This window comes from Salvelinus alpinus, chromosome 31 (assembly GCF_045679555.1).
Source record: "Salvelinus alpinus chromosome 31, SLU_Salpinus.1, whole genome shotgun sequence".
Taxonomy (NCBI): Eukaryota; Metazoa; Chordata; class Actinopteri; order Salmoniformes; family Salmonidae; genus Salvelinus; species Salvelinus alpinus.
In genome coordinates, this window is record NC_092116.1 from 14,880,911 (window position 1) to 14,892,093 (window position 11,183).

At 41.9% G+C, this 11,183-nt stretch overlaps 1 long non-coding RNA gene across 2 annotated transcripts; it reads right to left on the reverse strand.

Moving 5' to 3' along the window:
- Positions 1–10,029: 10,029 nt before the first annotated feature.
- LOC139561732 (uncharacterized) lies at positions 10,030–10,910 on the reverse strand. 2 transcript variants are annotated; one of them, XR_011672204.1, is made up of 3 exons: positions 10,780–10,910; positions 10,370–10,404; positions 10,030–10,268 (listed from the first exon to the last, which is right to left on the reverse strand). It is a non-coding gene; the product is annotated as an uncharacterized lncRNA (long non-coding RNA). The 2 variants fall into 2 exon arrangements; XR_011672203.1 differs by lacking the exon at positions 10,780–10,910 and having other exon boundaries at positions 10,370–10,501.
- Between the last annotated feature and the right edge of the window lie 273 nt (positions 10,911–11,183).

The window sequence follows — 11,183 nt, forward strand, 5'->3', positions numbered from 1 at the left end:
CCAGACCATGAATGAAGGACTGAATCTTCAAATAAGAGAGATGAACGTCATTTGTGATTATGGGCGGGACATAGTGTGACAACCATCGCTGCATACACAGATAAAAACATATCACTTATCACCAACCACTGATGTTCCACTCTTGCATTTGGTTTGATAGAGAGAAATATAAGATTTTTGACTTGTAGAGTGTAGTTTATCATCATAGAGATTTGCAGACTTTTAAATAGTCAGAATTGATCAAATGTATGTCAAAAGAACAGTTGGTCAAACATATTTAGTCCATTTTAAAGTAATAATATTTGAAAAGGATCTGGACGACAGTAAATATTCTAAATCTAAATCTGTTCTCACTGTGATATTCTCCTCACGGTTCGGTTTATTTATTGTCGTGGGCGGAAGGACCTCCTAGAGTGGCTAACTATTGGCTGGAATTGGTGGTGGTTTGCCAATAGGGGGCACTCTTTTGACTACACCAATAGATCACTGAATTTAGGAACTCTTGCGATTGGCAGGAGCAGTGACTTGTTGTTCACCCATAGTATACCTGTAACATATACGCCTGGGGTCAGAAAGCAGGTACAGAAGATGAGTTTTATACTGAACAGATACAAAAGAACAGTACTGAACGTGAGAGAAAACCTATAGCTGATGACTAAATAAAGGGGGAGTAAACAGGGTATTGATAAAGTCTTGGTGTGCCTAATGATGGGGCGAGGGTGTGCATAATGATGGTTGCCAGGATCGGTGGTTAGTAAACTAGCGACATAGAGCCCCAGAGCGGTGGTGCGGGAGTAGACGAGTCAATACCTTAAAGGCAGTGGCGAACCATGGCTATTGGACCTAGGCCTTAAGAGGTGGAAAACTATTTTCCTTAACATTGTACCAAACTCAAAAATCAAGAAAAACTGAGACAGCACCCACACTAACGTTAGCAGCAGCAACAGCCACATTGCTTACACTACCTATGGTAGCCTAACACCATCACTATCACACTATCACCTAAAGAGACAACAGTGACATCACATGATGTGCGTTTCACAGGCTAGTGATGCTGAAATGACAGCGACCGTAATACCTACCAGCTACAGCTAATGGGGATCCTAATAAAATACCCCCAAAAATACCAAATACCAAGCTCACTCCATGTAGGAGAGTGCACATTTAAAATACATACGGGCTGATAGAAAGACAGCAGTCACACACAGCATGATGTCAAAGAATAATCAGACCATTCACTCTGATATAATATCCAGTAGGTCCCAATCATAAGAACACATAAACGCATTTCCCAATCCTAATGTACAACTATTACTTCCCATTGCAAACATTGTTAGCAAATTAAGCACACACACGAACCAGTGATTTAAAGGTTAAATGCAACAATGTTTCACTTTCATAACACACACTAGTCTACAACAAACACTAGCTAGCTTAAACTGTGGGAAAACTACTGCTCGCTATGATTCGAATCATGATTCGAGAAAGGCGGAAGTTTCCATGTGTTATTGTAAAAATGTGACTTATTTCAGGAAACTAGGCGTTTGTTGCGCATCACTACATCCCAAGAGAAGCATTTGAAAGTCAATTTTTTTTATAAATCAAAATGTTTTTTGGGGGCAGACATGCCTTCTGGAACATGTGAACTTTCATGTCCCTTAATAGCAAACTTGTATGCCATCTGTAAATACGAATAAACATTTAAAATTACGAGCCTAGTTTGTTAAGACACGGAAAAAGACAGTAATCTTCCGACTAGACATGATTCGCTGAGATAATGGATGGGTTGGACCTGCCGAGAGATGAGTTCGGATTGGTCTGCCATGTAGTGCCCTTCTGTCTATCATTTGAGCTGCTCAGTATGTGTAGGTAATCCTTTCTAACACATTCTTTTTTTACAATATCACAAAGAACTGATAATGTTGCTAATGCTCTCCACTCTTGACTCACTTTCTGGAGGAACGAGTTTTGAAATCAGTGGAATGCCCGGTAGAAGCAGAGTATGATAGCTCAGGAGATGGAGAAAATGTGGGCATTTGATTATGCAGAGGGAGTTGAAAAGAGAAAACACAAAGGCTGTTGTATAGACACTTGTCTCCGGATTATATCTTCAAACTACGGGCAACCATGGCATCCGTGACAGAGAGGGAGAAGTGTTCATCCATGCCTATATTTAAGAGAGTCTAGCCAGCTACATTTTCAGATATCATACGTTTCTAATTTTGTCAGAAAGTAGTTCTCATTGCAAGATAAAGCATACTGTTAGCTAGCTAGCTAATGTTACCTGGCTGGCTGGCTGGCTCTCTAGCTAACGTTACGAATATGATCTGTGTAGTAATGATATTTTCTGTCTCAGAGCCATTTGCATTGCTAGTTATAGCCTAATGTTAGCTAGCTAGCTAACATTTAATCTAGTTGGTTAGCTTTAGCTACCTGTAGATTCATACAGGGTTGTAACATTATTAGTTGGGATTATGGTTCATTATATAGCTATCTAGCTGGCTACATGTGTAAACAAAAGACTCCACTATACAAGTAACCATTTCACTGTATTACGACACAAGGCGAGACCCAGATGCAGACACAGGAGGCAGATGGTTTGAGCGCTGGTATTTTTTATAATACAAGGGATAGACAAAAGGCTGGTCGGGGACAGGCAAGCATTCATAGCCAGGGCAGAGTCCAAAACGGTACAGGGTGGCAGGCAGGCTCGAGGTCAGGGGCAGGCAGAGTGGTCAGGCAGGCGGGCTCGGAGTCAGGGCAGGCAAGGGTCAAAACCAGGAGGATGAGGAAAAAGAGAGACTGGGAAAACCAGGAGCTGAGAGAAAAACACTGGTTTACTTGGCAAACAAAACGAACTGGCACAAACAGACAGAAAACACAGGTATAAATACACAGGGGATAAGTGGGGAAGATGGGCGACACCTGGAGGGGGGTGGAGACGAGCACAAGGACAGGTGAAACAGATCAGGGTGTGACACACTGTACCGTTTACACCTTCTGTGTCCTGTGCATGTGACAAATAAACCTATATTTTATTTGATATAGTGTGTGTTTACCAGAGACGGTAATGTGAAGAACAACATGACCTGCACCAAAGTCAAATTAGGATATAGGAGACAGCGTCCAATTTCTAAAAATCTCCTGTATAATACCCTGCTTTTAGAACCGTAAGATATTTTCTGTAATTAGCTCGGCATTAACTTGTAAATAATGATCTTGTTGTGATTTTATTTCCCTGAAATAATAAATACAAATTAGTTAAAGTTAAAACGTTGTCAGCTATATGATATGGTCATTATTGGGGTAGGTGGGTAGGTGCTCTCTTGAAGGTGTACTAAAACATTCAAGGGACATTTTCTCAAAAGTAGGGTTACAAGTTTAGCAACTTTCAAAGCAGAATTACTTTCCCATTGTTCCTCAACTGTAGTGAATGATATACCATTTTCTAGCTCTGAGTAGCTACTTTTATCCAATGTAAAAATCACAATTTCAAGTGTTGCTGCATAAGACCGAATCGAGCCTGTCGGGCACAAATGGTCCCACCCATTACAAGTCAAAATGTGATTGGTTGATTCCACTTAAACTCCAACATTCTGCTCCAATACCGTTGAATGGCAGATGCCTTCTATCGAGCTTCTGAGGGCCTTGTCAATGGTGAGCTATCTAGTCACATTTATCAGTGCAGAGACCACGAAAGAAAAATCATGATTGGATCTTTTTCAAATATTATTGAAAAGATGAAATAGAAATGAAAATGATATTCATATAAAAAATCTGCAACAATTATTTTATAAATCCTTAAGCCTTCTCTAAAGGCGTAGGCCTTGACCGTTCCTTACTGCCTAAAGGGGAACGGGTTGTTAACTTCTCTAGGATAGGTGGGACGGTAGCGTCCCACTTGGCCAAAATCCTGAAAAAAATGTAGCGAGCCAAATTCAAATATATTACTATAAAAATCAATCTTTCATGAAATCATCCACCCCCGTGAGCACAGACATGATCTGGTGTCATGGAATAGCCCTTTTCAACTGTTATCAATAAAAACCCCTCCTGAGGAAATCCTCTTCAGACCTCGGTCAGCTGAGGGTGCAAAGGTTTGAGTTTAGACTAAGCAAACCCGCAGCGTGAGCTGTGATTGCGAATAGCTGTTGAATTTCTAACCATACCACTTGGAGCATTGGCTACACGGCTGGATATTGTTAAACTCTGAGACTATCGATCCCTACAGAATAAGAGCAAATCTTAGATAATAAATACTAGTCTGCAGCTAGAAATTATGTCAACCTGGGACGCGAAGACCGGCAACCGCCGAAACATCTAATCTATGACAGCATTTTCTGAATGGTACTCTGAAGTATCCATCCTAACCACGAAAGAATTTGATCTTCAGGGAGACAGAGAGAGACGCTCGGACGAACTCTCCAAAAGACAGACGGACGATTCCAACAGAGATCATGACGATACACTAGGCGTAAATATATATATATATTGATTGCAATTATTCCCAAATGAGTGAGCGTTCATGTGCAAAGGATTAGCATTTAAATTAATATAATTATCAACTGTGTAGTGACTCCTTTTGTCTTTCCCGCCCTTTTCAGTCCACACCCACTTCCCTTTGTCCACCAAGCCGTCATATCGGCTTAGCTCACTAGGGAACCTCCCTTATCATTTCCTTGTAACCATAACTGTTGTTTGTTTATGCATTTCTGTGATTATTTAGTTAGTTAGTAAATAAATGATTAAGACAATTGGTGTCAACAACTACAGACCAGTATCCCGTCTTTCTTTTCTCTCCAAAACTCTTGAACGTGCCGTCCTTGGCCAGCTCTCCTGCTATCTCTCTCAGAATGACCTTCTTGATCCAAATCAGTCAGGTTTCAAGACTAGTCATTCAACTGAGACTGCTCTTCTCTGTGTCACGGAGGCGCTCCGCACTGCTAAAGCTAACTCTCTCTCCTCTGCTCTCATCCTTCTAGACCTATCGGCTGCCTTTGATACTGTGAACCATCAGATCCTCCTCTCCACCCTCTCCGAGTTGGGCATCTCCGGCGCGGCCCACGCTTGGATTGCGTCCTACCTGACAGGTCGCTCCTACCAGGTGGCGTGGCGAGAATCTGTCTCCGCACCACGTGCTCTCACCACTGGTGTCCCCCAGGGCTCTGTTCTAGGCCCTCTCCTATTCTCGCTATACACCAAGTCACTTGGCTCTGTCATATCCTCACATGGTCTCTCCTATCATTGCTATGCAGACGACACACAATTAATCTTCTCCTTTCCCCCTTCTGATAACCAGGTGGCGAATCGGATCTCTGCATGTCTGGCAGACATATCAGTGTGGATGACGGATCACCACCTCAAGCTGAACCTCGGCAAGACGGAGCTGCTCTTCCTCCCGGGGAAGGACTGCCCGTTCCATGATCTTGCCATCACGGTTGACAACTCCATTGTGTCCTCCTCCCAGAGCGCTAAGAACCTTGGCGTGATCCTGGACAACACCCTGCCGTTCTCAACCAACATCAAGGCGGTGACCCGTTCCTGTAGGTTCATGCTCTACAACATTCGCAGAGTACGACCCTGCCTCACACAGGAAGCGGCGCAGGTCCTAATCCAGGCACTTGTCATCTCCCGTCTGGATTACTGCAACTCGCTGTTGGCTGGGCTCCCTGCCTGTGCGATTAAACCCCTACAACTCATCCAGAACGCCGCAGCCCGTCTGGTGTTCAACATTCCCAAGTTCTCTCACGTCACCCCGCTCCTCCGCTCTCTCCACTGGCTTCCAGTTGAAGCTCGCATTCGCTACAAGACCATGGTGCTTGCCTACGGAGCTGTGAGGGGAACGGCACCTCCGTACCTTCAGGCTCTGATCAGGCCCTACACCCAAACAAGGGCACTGCGTTCATCCACCTCTGGCCTGCTCGCCTCCCTACCTCTGAGGAAGTACAGCTCCCGCTCAGCCCAGTCAAAACTGTTCGCTGCTCTGGCACCCCAATGGTGGAACAAACTCCCCCACGACGCCAGGTCAGCGGAATCAATCACCACCTTCCGGAGACACCTGAAACCCCACCTCTTTAAGGAATACCTAGGATAGGATAAAGTAATCCTTCTAACCCCCCCCCCCCCTTAGAGTTAGATGCACTATTGTAAAGTGGTTGTTCCACTGGACATCATAAGGTGAATGCACCAACTTGTAAGTCGCTCTGGATAAGAGCGTCTGCTAAATGACTTAAATGTAATGTAAATGTGTATGGAGGGTTCATAGTAAAGGCTAGGTTCGTGCAGATAACCAACAATTTACGACGTTTGGAATGAGACTAACGTGAGGTAAAGAATAATTCATTAATAAGAAGACTAATTGATCAGATATTAAAATATCTGAAGAGTTATATTAGGAAAATTATAACTTTGGAATCTGAAGATTTTCCTTGGTTCCCAACGTCCTAGTTAATTACATTTACATGATTAGTTTAATCACGTAATAATAATTACAGAGAATTTATTTGATAAAATAACAGTTTCACTTTAATGATGCCAAAGACACGACACTGTTGAGCATGAAAAACCCAGCAGCGTTGCCGTTCTTGATGCACTCAAACCGGTGCGCCTGGAACCTACTACCATACCCCCTTCAAAGGTAGTTAAATATTTAGTTTTACCCATTCACTCTCTGAATGGCACACCAGAGGTCTCTTCACAGTCCCCAAGTCCAGAACAGACTATGGGAGGTGCACAGTACTACATAGAGCCACTACTACCTGGTACTCTATTCCACATCAAGTAACTGACACAAGCAGTAAAATTTGATTTAAAAAACAGATAAAAATACACCTTATGGAACAACGGGGCCTTTAAGAGACACAGACATACACACCCACGATAACATACTCACTATACACACACGCACACATGGATTTTGTGTTGTAGATATGTGGTAGTAGAGTAGTGGCCTGAGGGCACATACTTAATGTGTTGTGAAATGTTTTGTAATGTTTTTAACATTGTATATTACTGCCTTACTTTTGCTGGGCCCCAGGAAGAGTAGTTGCTGCCTTGGCATAATAATAAATACAAATACAACTAATAAACTAATGAATACAAATACATACACAACCCATGTCTCAATTGTCTCAAGGCTTAAAGATCCTCCTTTAACCTGTCTCGTTACCTTCATCTACACTGATTGAAGTGGATTTGACAAGTGACATCAAGGGATCATAGCTTTCACCTGGATTCACCTGGTCAGTCTATGTCATGGAAAGAGCAGGTATTTTAAAGGCTTTGTACACTCAGTTCATAGTCTAATAATCTGAGATTCACCTTTATTGTGTGTGTTTGCATCTTGTCTGATCTTGAGGACCAGGATGAGGATGACTATCAGGTGAACAGTAGTCACAACACCAAGGATCATTGATGTTTCGTGATTTTCTCCTACAGGGCCAATAGTTATTTTAAAATGTCCTATTAGATTCAATTTAATCAATTTGTGGTCCTTTAATGACAGAGTTAAAGATTTTGCGATTTTGAAAATGTAAAAAAAATGGTTTTGCATCTACATGGATAGAAAAAAAGCCACTGTTTTTAGATGACTAGTATTTCTCATGTCCGTTGTGCCCAATAACATCAGGATTAGTAGAATAAATAAGTAGTTTTAAAAAATTATAATGATAAAAAATATGGCCAGCAATGGTTTGACTAAATAACCAAAATTGCTTAAATAAGAAAATCTAATTATTGATGAGAGAATAGTCAGATTAACTGATAATTGGCACAAACTATGGCTTAGCTGGAAGATCAGTGTATCCAAGATCCAAGAGGTTGAGAGTTCAAATCCCAGTTCGGGACATGTTGAATAATAAGTACTGTGTAAATAATAATGCACAATGTATATCAACGTGTGTCAAATATGTACGTTGAAAATGTGTTTAAAACACTGTGTGTGAGTAACTATTTGCACAGCCTCATTTATTTAGGATGCCCAACTAATAATTTATAGTTGAATTAATTTATGAGACAAGTTGAGCAAACACATCCTTTTAAATTGACTGAAGTTGGAGATAAATTGGGGCTAACTCCTTTTTTTGGGGGGAAAAACTGAAAAGTTGAGTAAACTAAAAGGAGCTGGACACTAATCTGGATGCTCCAAAAAATCCTGCTATGCCCTCCGACGAACCATCAAATCATCAATACAGGACTAAGATCGAATCCTACTACACCAACTCTGACGCTCGTTGGATTTGACATGGCTTGCTAACTATTAAGGATTGCAAAGGGAAACCCAGCCGCGTGCTTCCCAGTGACGCCAGCCTACCAGACGTGCTAAATGCCTTCAAATGCTCGCTTCAAGGCAAGCAACACTGAACCATGCATGAGAGCACCAGCTGTTTTGGACGACTGTTATCACGCTCTCCGTAGCCGATGTGAGTAAGACCTATAAACAGGTTAACATTCACAAGGCCGCAGGGCCAGACGGATTACCAGGATGCGTACTCAGACCACCCTGGAGCCACTCCAAATCACACATCACCAAAACAGATCTATAGCTGAACCAATCTCTATTGCTCTCCACACTGCCCTATCCCGCCTGGACAAGAGGAACACCTATGTGAGAATACTGTTCATTGACTACAGCTCAATGTTCAACACCATAAAGCCCTCCAAGCTCATCACTAAGCTAAGGACCTGACTGCAAGGCGCTATGCAAACCAAGCTGATCATTAAGCTAAGGACCCAACTGCAAGATATATTGAAGTGCGTACGGCTCAGTACATCACTGGGGCCGAGCTACCTGCCATCCAGGACCTCTATACCAGGCTGTGACAGAGGAAGGACCTACATTTTTTTTTAAAGACTCTAGCTACCCAAGTCATAGACTGTTCTCTTTGCTACTGCACGGCAAGCAGTATCGATGCACCATGTCTGGAGCCAACAGGACCCTGAACAGCTTCTACCCCAAGCCATAAGACTACCATAGTTAAATATGAAGGAAAATAGTTGACGAAACTATTGCGATTACACCCAATCTCTACTTTGTACTCTTGTTGAATACTTTAGGATATGGGAAAGCTTAGCTTGTTTGTATTCTTCACATACTTTGCACATCTAACTGAGCAGCAGGGGTCTGGAGTTTATCATCCAGATGAACGGATGAAGAGAGGTGTGAAAAGAGCGTGTGTGGTTTTGTTGCACTGAGCGGTGTGGTGAGACCTGAAGGCCAGTCTTCCTGTAGTGCAGGTTGTTTGTCTTCAGCAGAGAGAGGGTGATGCATAAAATGTCTACTGTCTCCATCTCACAATACTGTCAACCACCTGTCAAATCACCCACGCATTTCTACTTACACATGTCACGTAGTGTAAAAGTGACCTGGTTATTTTGAGCAGGCACACACTTAGAAAATAAGGTCCTACTAGAACCCAAAAGGGTTATTTGGCTGTTCCATAGGAGCACTCTTTGAGGAACCCTTTTTGGTTCCAGGTAGAACATTTTAAACAAATAAAATGTGTTGGGTGGGTGGGCACAGAGACCGAGAGACAGACAGAGACAGAGACACCCCCCAGTGTTAGTCAGAGGCCCAGTGATTTTCACCTCAGCAGATCTCACTCATCACTGAGCTGTTCCTTCCTGTCACTCACACCACAGGAAGTGATGCATTCCTCACTGGCCCCTCTACCTCAGACCCCAATCATATTCTCCTTATAAAGGCAAATAGTTGCCTTTCAGAATAGGGGGCTGTGATCGGTGCAGTCAAGACAGGAAATACTAACGGGCAAATAACATAAGCAATCTTGTGACAGTTTTGATGAAACAAATTTTATTAAGTAATCAATGTAATAAAACTGTCCTATGCTAGGTACTTGTTCTTTACGACCAACTAAACACAGAGATCTAAACTAATTTAAACAGACTAAACTGTTGTGGTTTGAGTCTAACTCCCCCTCTCTGACCACCTCTGTACCACTGAGCTGTGTGGCCTAACAGAGTGGAAGAGGGCTACAGTGACCCTGAGGTACAACGCACAGAAACTACAGAGATATTTACTGATTTATTTTTAATACATTTGATTTAACTACACATACAATATAGGAAAATTTAAACGTGTATTCAAAGATATGGCAAACCACTTGTCCTCCTCTCCATCCTCCACTTTGTCATCTTGTAGCAGCATACACTACATGGGGGTCTAGCTCCTTCTCTCTTCTTCTCTCCCTCTTCTTTTTCTTGGAGGTGAAATTCAGGGTGGCATAATTCAGTGCATCAGTATCTTGGTTCTGTACATTTGGAAACACCATGAAATAGAATTATAATTTAAACTGTTTCTGAATTGCTCATATTTAAAAATAAATTTAATCACTGAACAAATAGCATTTACCTGATCATTTTGTGGTTGTCGTTTTGAGTCTGGTCCTGAATATGATATAAAACAGAGATGAGAGAAGATATCAACTGATTCCATTGTAGTGTTCACAATATAACTTTTACTGACTCTTTCAATTCTCAGTATATAGTACGTCAAGGGTAGGCAACCCTGTTCCTGGAGTGCCCCAGGTATTGCAGGATTTTGTTCCAAATAAGCACCACACCTTCCTAACTAAGCTAATTGATCAGTTCAGTGATTGACTAAATGGAACACACCTGGTCTTCCAGATTTGTTAAATTAAAACATAAAGTGCCTGTGGAACTCCAAGACAAAGGTTGCCTACCCCTGCAGTATGTCATGGGAAACATTTTCATTTTGTAAGTGTAGTTAATAGCCGGCCCCATATGAAACGGGCTCCATACCTGTGTTTAGTCTGTTTGCATCTCTTCTGACCTTGAGGACCAGGATGAGGATGATTATCAATAGAACAGCAGTTACAACACCCAGGATCACAACCAATAGGAAGAGATTCATGGTTCCATCTTCCTCTCCTACAAAACAGATTTAAATTAGAATCAGAACTATACAAACTTTCACCCCGTTTGCTACCAATTCAGAATGGAGAATTCTCAGATTGCTATAAAATGCTGTTGTACTTTATTTTTTCTTTCATGGTACATCATATTAATTCATTTCTGAAAGATTCTCACTTAAAATTACAGAATGAACATACCTTTGTCATAGTGCTCTGTAGGGTTCTTGTCATCTTTGTGACCTTTAGAACAATTAGGTGAGATAAATATTCTACTGTCATTCAAACTGTTAT